This window comes from Hyperolius riggenbachi, chromosome 7 (assembly GCF_040937935.1).
Source record: "Hyperolius riggenbachi isolate aHypRig1 chromosome 7, aHypRig1.pri, whole genome shotgun sequence".
NCBI classification, from domain to species: Eukaryota; Metazoa; Chordata; class Amphibia; order Anura; family Hyperoliidae; genus Hyperolius; species Hyperolius riggenbachi.
The window spans coordinates 50,137,539-50,147,851 of NC_090652.1; the positions used below are offsets into that span (position 1 = coordinate 50,137,539).

A 10,313-nucleotide genomic window follows, 5' to 3' on the forward strand; every position below is an offset into this window, starting at 1 on the left:
GTGGCGCACGCATGTTGGAAGCGCCATTGTATGTGCTCCCTGGCAGTGGAAACACACAGACAGCAGGAGGTAAATTCAGCAGCAGGAGGAGGAGGATGAGTGTGTGGCAGCAGGCAGTCAATGAGGCAGGCAGCGTGACATAATAGCCCTGGTACCTAGCGGTGATACCAGGGCTGTAAATAAACACAGCAGGCAGGAGGTCCCAGACAGCGGTCGTGCAGCCCACATTGTGTCCAATACACAACTGGGACAACACAGTTTTCAACCCGGGCACCTCAGAAAAATTAAACCTTTTTTTTTTTTTTTATGGTTTTGTAGTTTTGTTTTTACAACAAATTACACAGACAGATATAGTTATTTTTTGACGTAATAGCTGGTGGCAGAGTGGCAGCAGAAGGTAAATCTGTGTACCCTGGCGTTGGGAAACACAGACAGACAGACAGCAGCAGCAGGAGGAATGGAGGAGTAATGTGAGCAGCTATTGTTTGACGTAATAGCTGGTGGCAGAGTGGCAGCAGAAGGTAAATCTGTGTACCCTGGCGTTGGGAAACACAGACAGACAGCAGCATCAGCAGGAGGAATGGAGGAGTAGTGTGAGTGTGGCAGCAGGCAGGCAGCGTGACATAATAGCCCTGGTACCTAGCGGTGATACCAGGCCGTAAATGAACACAACAGGAGGTCCCAGACAGCGGTCGTGCAGCCCACATCGTGTCCAATACACAACTGGGACAACACAGTTTTCAACCCGGGCACCTCAGAAAAATTAAACCTTTTTTTTTTTTTATGGTTTTGTAGTTTTGGTTTTACAACCAATTACACAGATATAGCTATTTTTTGACGTAATAGCTGGTGGCAGAGTGGCAGCAGAAGGTAAATCTGTGTACCCTGGCGTTGGGAAACACAGACAGACAGCAGCATCAGCAGGAGGAATGGAGGAGTAGTGTGAGTGTGGCAGCAGGCAGGCAGCGTGACATAATAGCCCTGGTACCTAGCGGTGATACCAGGCCGTAAATGAACACAACAGGAGGTCCCAGACAGCGGTCGTGCAGCCCACATCGTGTCCAATACACAACTGGGACAACACAGTTTTCAACCCGGGCACCTCAGAAAAATTAAACCTTTTTTTTTTTTTTTATGGTTTTGTAGTTTTGGTTTTACAACCAATTACACAGATATAGCTATTTTTTGACGTAATAGCTGGTGGCAGAGTGGCAGCAGAAGGTAAATCTGTGTACCCTGGCGTTGGGAAACACAGACAGACAGCAGCATCAGCAGGAGGAATGGAGGAGTAGTGTGAGTGTGGCAGCAGGCAGGCAGCGTGACATAATAGCCCTGGTACCTAGGTCGTAAATGAACACAACAGGAGGTCCCAGACAGCGGTCGTGCAGCCCACATCGTGTCCAATACACAACTGGGACAACACAGTTTTCAACCCGGGCACCTCAGAAAAATTAAACCTTTTTTTTTTTTTTTAATGGTTTTTTGGTTTTGTTTGTAAAACAAATTACACAGATATATAGCTATTGTTTGACGTAATAGCTGGTGGCAGAGTGGCAGCAGAAGGTAAATCTGTGTACCCTGGCAGTGGGAAACACAGACAGACAGCAGAAGGGTAGTACACAGCAGCCCACTGTAGGTGTAAAATGTGTGGCTGCAGGCGACGTAATAGTCAAAGTGAACCAGGCTGGCTTAGTGAGCAGGAGCCAGGAGGTGGTAAAGGGTGGTAAGGCACATTAACGATGGTTCTTAGCCAGTTCATGTCCCCCTCTCGCCGACAACAGGGGCCAGGAACTCGCCTTCCACCCACGCCTGGTTCATCTTGAGAAACGTCAGTCTGTCCACAGACTTGTGAGACAGACGTGAGCGTTTCTCGGTGACCACACCACCAGCTGCACTGAAGCAGCGCTCGGACAGCACGCTGGAAGGGGGGCAGGACAGCACTTCCAGGGCGTACTGCGCCAGCTCGCTCCAGATCTCCAGGCGCTTGACCCAATACTCCATGGGATCAACAGGGGCATCGCTGTCAAGCCCGCTGTAGGACCCCATGTAGTCAGCCACCATGCGGGTCAGGCGCTGGCTGTGACCGGTGGAGGATGCTGCTGCATGCACCTCCTCTTTAGTCACTGCTGCCGGAGCCTCTACAGTCCTGTAGAGCTCGTGGCTGAGAGACAGCAGGTCTGTGGGGCGCTTGCTGCTGGATGCACGCACCTGCTGCTGCCTCTGTGCTGGCTGCTGGACAGTGGGGGTGGAAGGCTGGGGGAAGGCTTCCTCCAAGCGCTCAACAAGGGCCTGCTGCAAGCTCCTTATTTGTTGCGCTGGGTCTCCTCCGTCAGGCGGCAGGAACTGGCTCAACTTCCCCTTGAGGCGTGGGTCCAACATCATGCTGATCCAGATGTCCTCCCTCTGCTTCATCTGGATCACCCTGGGGTCTCTGCGCAGGCACGTCAGCATGTGCGCTGCCATTGGGAAGAGGCGGGCCACGTCTGCTGGCACATCGACGGCAGTGCTGCTGTCCTCATCCTCCTCCTCTGCCTCGTCAGCCTCATCCTCTCTCCACCCCCGCACCAACTCAGCTGCACTGTGCTGCTCCCCCTCATCAGCAGCAAGGTCAGGGACCTCCACCAAGTCCTCCTCCTCCTCCCCCTCAGAGGTGGACTGTGCAGCTGCTTGCCGCTCCTGCTGGTCCAAGGCTGCCGCTCCCTGTTCCAGCAAAGCATCGAGGGCCCTGTTCAGCAGACAAACCAGGGGCACCCACTCGCAGACCATAGCATGGTCCCTGCTCACCATGTTAGTGGCCTGCAGAAAGGGAGCCAGCACTAAGCACACCTGCTGCATGTGCCTCCAGTCATCATCGAGGACGATGGACGGGATGTTGCTGGTCTTGTCCCTTCTCTGAGTGGCGGAAACAGTGGCCAGGGCAAGGTACTGTTTGACAGCGCGCTTCTGTTCAACCAGACGCTCCAACATCGCCAGGGTGGAGTTCCAGCGAGTCGGAACGTCAAGGATCAGCCGATGGCGTGGCAGATCCAGCTCCTTTTGCACGTTTTCCAGGCTCGCACAGGCTGCAGCCGAGCGCCGGAAGTGACGCACAACGTTCCTTGCCGTTTCCAGCAGTTCGCCCATCCCCTGGTAGGTGCGCAAGAACTTCTGCACCACCAGGTTCAGCACGTGGGCAAGACAGGGGATGTGGGTCAGGTTTCCCCTGTCTATTGCGGCAACCAGATTGGCCCCATTGTCGGCCACCACCTCTCCGACTCTGGGGGTCAGCCAAATCCTCTCCTGCTCCTGGAGTTTGGCCAACACATGGATTGCCGTCAGCTTGGTCTTCCCAAGGCTGACCAAGTGCAGCAGCGCTTGGCAGTGGCGGGCCTTCACGCTGCTGCTGAGGCGGGGGGTTTGGCCAGGTGTGCCGGAGGATGGCAGAGGATCGGAGGAACCTGCTGCAGTTCCCCTGACCCTGCGGGGTGGCACCACCCACTGTGTTGCTGCTGCTGCTGTGCCCGCTGCTGCTCTCCCATCCTCACCCCCTTCCACCAAGCTGACCCAGTGGACAGTGAAGGACAGGTAGCGGCCTGTCCCGAAGCGGCTGCTCCAGGAGTCCATGGTGACGTGGACCCTTTCACCAACCGCGTGCTCCAGCCCTCGCTCCACATTGGCCATCACAAAGCGGTGCAGTGCAGGAATGGCCTTGCGGGAGAAAAAGTGTCTGCTGGGGAGCTGCCAGTCTGGGGCTGCGCAAGCAAGCAGCGCACGAATGTCGCTCCCCTCCTGCACGAGCGTGTACGGCAGGAGTTGGGAGCACATGGCCCGTGCCAGCAAGCCGTTCAGCTGCCGCACGCGACGGCTGCTGGGAGGCAGAGCCCTAACCACTCCCTGGAAGGACTCGCTCAAAAGGCTCGGTCGTGGCCTTTTGCTGGCACGGGAATCAGCAGACACAGCGGAGGAGGCCACTGAGGACTGGCTGCCAGAACAGGCCTCAGTGTCGGCGGCAGGAGTTGCAGAGGGGGGAGGAGCAGTGCGTTTCCGCACTCCTGCTGGTGCTGCTGGAGGAGCAGGAGGGCGGGTGGCTGCTGTTGCTGCTGCTGCTGAAGGCTGTGCAGTGATGGGTGTGGTGCCACTGCCAGCACCAGATGCCTTCAGCCTCTGGAACTCCTGATGCTGGTGGAAATGTTTCGCAGCAAGGTGGTTGATGAGCGAGCTGGTGCAGAACTTTAAGGGGTCTGCACCTCTGCTCAACTTCCGCTGACAGTGGTTGCAAGTGGCGTACTTGCTGTACACTGTGGGCATGGTGAAAAGGCGCCAGATTGGTGACAGAAACATCCCCCTACGGCATGGAAGCGCTGCTGCCTGTCTCCCTGTGGTGGTTGGGGGGGGGGGGCTTGGGGGGCTTGGGTGCGGCTGGTGGTGGTACTGGCAGATGCTGCTGCTGCTGCTGCTGAGCCTGAGACACCAGCAGGCTGTGGGACCTGCCTACTGCTGCTGCCAATGCTTGCAATGATGCGCCTCCTTGCAAGGCCCACAAGAGCATCCTCCTCCTCCTCCTCAGAGCTGCTGAGGACGACATCCCCTGGAGGTGGTGGCACCCAGTCTCTGTCTGTCACCGGGTCATCATCATCCTCCCCCTCCTGAAACATGTCCTGCTGGGATGAGGACCCCCCAAACTCCTCTCCTGATGCATGGATGGGCTGCTTGACTGTCGCCACAGTCTTGCTGTCCAATCCCTCATCCCCCAAAGTGCCCATCAGCATCTCCTCCTCAAAATCGCCAACAACAGCAGACAATTGACTCATGATGCCTGGGGTCAAAAGACTGCTGAATGACAGGTCGCCAACTGACGGTGAACTGGCCTCCTCCCCAGGCCCTGCTGGGCGGCTGCTGCGAACAGGGGTGGTGGTGAGTGTGGAGGCCTCGGATGCAGAGCTGATGGCGGGCTGCTCATCCTCCGTCATCAGTTGCACCACAGTGTCTGCATGCTTTTCCTCAATGGGACGTTTCCGACCCGGCTGGTGGAAAATCGGAGCAGGTGCTACACGCTGCTGCTGCTGTGTCTCTGCAGCGTGAGTTGCAGATGCTCCTGCTGGGCGGCGCCCAAGGCGTCCACGGCCAGTGGCTATGGGAGGAATGTTAGCCACTGACGCTGCTGCTGCTGCTGCTGCGGAACTGTGCATGGTGGCGCGCCCGCGCCCGCGGCTTGCCACAATGCTGCTCCCTCTCCTCCTGATTCCCTTGCTGCCCTTCCCCTTGCCCAAACCGCGCTGGCTGCCACTTCCAGACATCTTCGATGTTTTGGGCGTATAGACAAAAGTTTTTTAAAAGGGCGGGTGAAAAGTGGGGTACTTTAATGGAGTGGGTTGGTGGGTGAGGTGACTGAGTGAGTGTCCCTAGTACAGTAAGTAAGTAGTAACAGTCAGGAAGTACAACTAGCAGTTACAACTTACAATAATCAGTAGTAATCACAAGTAAATTTAGTGTGTGTACACTACAGACAGTGAGTGCACGCACGCGCAAACACGCGCAGGAGCTAGCCTATGAACAGTGACTGAGTGAGTGTCCCTAGTACAGTAAGTAAGTAAGTAGTAACAGTCAGTAAGTACAACTAACTAATTACAATAAGCAATCAGTTTTCAGAAGGAAATAGAGTGTGTGTAGTGTGTGTACACAGACAGTGAGTGCACACACGCAGGAGCTAGTAGCCTATGAACAGTGACTGAGTGTCCTAGACTCCTAGTACAGTAAGAGTAAGTAGTAACAGTAAGTACAACTAACTAATTACAATAAGCAATCAGTTATCAGAAGGAAATAGAGTGTGTGTAGTGTGTGTACACAGACAGTGAGTGCACACACGCAGGAGCTAGTAGCCTATGAACAGTGACTGAGTGTCCTAGACTCCTAGTACAGTAAGAGTAAGTAGTAACAGTAAGTACAACTAACTAATTACAATAAGCAATCAGTTATCAGAAGGAAATAGAGTGTGTGTAGTGTGTGTACACACAGACAGTGAGTGCACACACGCAGGAGCTAGTAGCCTATGAACAGTGACTGAGTGTCCTAGACTCCTAGTACAGTAAGTAGTAACAGTAAGTACAACTAACTAATTACAATAATCAATCAGTTATCAGAAGGAAATAGAGTGTGTGTAGTGTGTACACAGACAGTGAGTGCACACACGCAGGAGCTAGTAGCCTATGAACAGTGACTGAGTGTCCTAGACTCCTAGTACAGTAAGTAGTAACAGTGAGTACAACTAACTAATTACAATATTCAATTACAATAATCAATCAGTTATCAGAAGGAAATAGAGTGTGTGTAGTGTGTACACAGACAGTGAGTGCACACACGCAGGAGCAGCTAGTAGCCTATGAACAGTGAGTGTCCTAGTACAGTTACAGTATATAACTACAATACTAATACAATCAGTAGTAAAGGACAGCAGAAATACTGGTATAGAATAGAGAGAAATAAACAGAGGACAGGAGGACAGCTGCCCACACAGGCAAGGCCCTGAGGCCTAAAGCTGTAAGCCTGCAGCAGCTGGCCTGTCTCTATGTAACACAAAAGCTACTAACTAAAATACAATGTCTAACTAACTAACAACAATATAGGTGTGTATAGGAGGTGTATGTGAGCAAAAACGCTAGGTAAATGACCACAATAAAGCTCTTGCTAAGCCAAAGCACAAAGGAGCAACTCTCTCTCTATGCAAGTCTCAGGCAAGGACGGAGAAACGTAACATGGCGGCCGCTATTTATAGGGTAGGGGCTGGCCAGGGTCCCCCTCTGTGATTGGCTGCCGTCAGAGGGCCTGGGAGCCCTCTGATTGGCTCTAAGGACATCAATCTGGGCTATGACGCTATTCGAGCTCGGTACCGAGCTCGAATAGCGCCATTTGCTCGAATAGCTCGAATAGTGAATGGGCTATTCGAGTGTACGCGAATAGCCCATTCGAATAGCTACAGCTATTCGGAGCTCGAATACCGAGCTCGAATAGCTGGAAAAGAGCTCGAATATTCGAGCTACTCGAATATTCGAGCTCTGCTGAGCACCACTGCCCTACACATACCCCCCCCCCCCCCCCGCGACTGCTATTGTGTCCATACTTGTAATGGGCAGGGCTTGGTGTGGTGACCAATGTCATGAAGGTCACCACCACAGCTTCAGCTAACTCTGCAGGGCTGGCGCTTTCAAAGAGGCAAGAGGGGCAATTGCCACAGGGATCCAGAGCACTGATGTAACAATAGGGGCTGCAGCCCCTGCCCCCTCTGGGCCTGCTCAGGGGGCTGGGGGGGTTGCAGCATGAGGGGCAAGCTGGCCGCACATCGGCGGGGAGGGGGAACGGCCCCCCCCTCACCTCAGGCTCTCCCCTCTCCGCTCCAGCATCAGTAAAGGTCTCTGAGCAGCGGCAGGCAGTGGCAGATCCACATACCTTCCTTGCGTTCCAGCGTGGATGCTTCTCTCTCTAGCGTCTGACGCTGCTTCCTGTTTATACAGGAATAGCGTCAGACACTAGAGAGAGGTATGTGGATCTGCCCGCTGCTGCTCAGAGACACTTATTGATGCTAGAGGGGAGCGCAGAGGGAAGAGCCCAAGGTGAGAGCCCGCCCTCCCCGCCAATGTGCGGCCAGCCTTCCCCTCATGCTGTGACCCCTCCAGCCCCTGGCCCTGAGCGGGCCCCGAGGGGGCGCTCAGAAGTTCTGCAGGGGGCCCGGTGGAAGCTAGTTACGCCCCTGATCCAGAGTCTGTGGAAGCCCTCCCCTCCAAGGTGACCTTCTTCCTCTCCAGCTATGGTAACCCATGATAATTGTGTTTACCCTGTATAGAAAAAAGAGGAAGTGAATAATGGGCACAATCTACACATATCAGTGCTGCTTCCATTCAATCGGCAATAACTACTTATCACACCTGAATGATCTATAGATTTTTATTTTTTTTCAGGACAAATTAGGCTTTTAGTGAGTGATTAATACAATGCATAATAGTAATTACATTATTTTCTATGCATTTTAAAGGTAAAATAAGGAAATAAAAGGGAAAAGACACACTATTTCTCCATTTACATCCATTATTGCGTTACAATAAACCGTGCTTAGTAAAAGTTAAACCCACACATTTTATTTGCTTATCTATCCTGGTTATTACAACATTTAGATTATATTCCTAGTACAATGTAGGGTGACCATATTGTATTTGGAAATACAGGTGTCTTTTTTTCTGTTTTTTGCTTTTTACTTTCTTATTGTACACTATGAGCACAAGACCTTACGTGCACAAATAAAAGTAAAATACCCTCATGGCATACATAATTAAAAAGCCAAGTTCCTAAGGCAACAATATCGTTATTTTCTTTTCTATTCTGTCACTTTGTTTACATTTTACAAGTCTTGGTTTTGGTACAGAATATATGAAAATTTTATTTCTTTTGATTCAGTTTGTTACTAAAAAGAATACAGAAGACATAGTCCTTAAAACTAAAACACCCGAAAATCTATTCTACTACGTATCACCGTTAAAATGTTACCACATATGTCTTGTGTAGTCTTACAAATACTTTTTCAGGTTTGATCAAGTTTGATCATAATTTTGAAAATACATTTTAATCTTTGGATTGAGTTTGTCACTAGCTATTTTGTATATGACATGGGCCCAAGCTTCAAAACACACCAAAATGTATTCTATAACTCATCCTGGTTAAAATGATATCACATGTGCCTCATCTAGTAACAAACTGGTTGCGTACCCTCCACAATTACACTGGACATGTATTCACATCCAGTTAAGCTTAAGTGGTTAAGTACATTTTTCAGGAGAAAAATATATATGTTGTATTTCCATAGATGTGCACATCAGTCCTGAAAGAGGGACAAAAGCAGAAGAAAGAGGCACAGAGTGGAGCAAGAACATTACGTCAATGCTGTGCTTACCTCACACATCTATATTTAGAGAGAAATACTTTCTGATTGACTGCCACAGATAAATAAATGGTAATGTCACTACATTACATTACAGGAAATCACCCCTCAATGTGTTGGAGGCATGTCACCGAGTTTAGTTAACCCCCCCCCCAAAAAAAAAACAAAAACACACACACACACACACAAGCATATTATTCTGCTTTTTTTTTCTAGTTAATCCTCACCCCCCGCACACACACACTTTGCCATACCTTGGTTATTGGCCAGTTTGGGGGCCTCCAGATGCTCTGGCAAAGTAGTTATCTTCAACGGAATAGAAACTGAAAGGCTCCTTCAGCATGAGAGCATGTAAAAGCTGTTCTAGAGATGTGTGTGGTTTGGTGTGAGGAGAGGGGAGGGGTGTCTCAGGAAACAGTGGTGCCTCATCTTTGCTCACATCTGTATACGTTTATGTACAACAGGATGTCTATAAGGGCCTTTTTATAGAGGTGATTTGAGATTTAGGTAATCTCTTTCTGTTGCTTTGAATTTGAAAACAAAAAATTTCCAACTACAAAGGATTTGGACTACGAAGGGCTCAGTGAACAACAACAACAAATAACATTTGTAAAGCGCTTTTCTTCCGCAGTGAAGGCACGGATGAAACTTGTGGGGTTCCGTTCCTCCACCTAGGCTAGGAACCACTGCTTTGAATCATCACTTTTATAGCACTACATTTAGAAGAGAACACCAAACAAACCTTAGCAGACCCCTTGCAATATGGGGGGGAGGGGGGATGCATGCCATGCCATCAGGAATATATTGGTTAGATTAACCACTTCGTACCTGGTCCTGTTTTCCCCTAATGAACCAGAGCAGTTGTGATGTTTTAGCTATGACCCTAATTAATAAAAAATAACTTTCTCACTACTGTACTTGTGACTCCTCAGTGATATATACATTGGGGTTTTGAGGGGATAAGCTTGAATTTCTTTGGGTGCTTTTTCCCTTCAGGAATTATTTTATTTCCTTTAGTGCAAAGTTTAAAGTGCTTAAAGGGACACTTAAGACAAAAATAAATAAATTAGTTTTACTCACCTGGGGCTTCTACAAGCCCCCTGCAGCTGTCCCGTGCCCACGCAGTCTCGCTTGGATTATCCTGTCTCCGCCAGCAGCTACCTTTGTTTTCGGCGACAGTATAGAGGGGGCTGTTGCGGCCAGGAATGCGAAGAATCACTTGCGTTCCCATGCCTGTCGGGCGTGTCGCAGAAAATGGAAGCAGCTGCCGGCAGGGACAGGAGGATCCGAGCGGGACTGCGTGGGCACGGGACAGCTGCAGGGAGCTGGTAGAAGCCCCAGGTGAGTAAAACTCATTTTTTAGCTGTAAGTGACCCTTTAAAGGGAAATAGAAGAAAAAAAATACAGT

At 50.5% G+C, this 10,313-nt stretch overlaps 1 protein-coding gene across 1 annotated transcript in view; it reads right to left on the reverse strand.

The window, feature by feature from the left end:
* Nucleotides 1–9,260, reverse strand: part of LOC137525513 (uncharacterized) — a 31,383-nt gene extending 22,123 nt beyond the window's left edge. The window contains exon 1 of the mRNA XM_068246638.1: nucleotides 9,160–9,260. The gene's annotated coding sequence lies outside the window, so the exon portion shown is untranslated. The remainder of the gene's footprint in view (nucleotides 1–9,159) is intronic.
* Nucleotides 9,261–10,313: the final 1,053 nt, after the last annotated feature.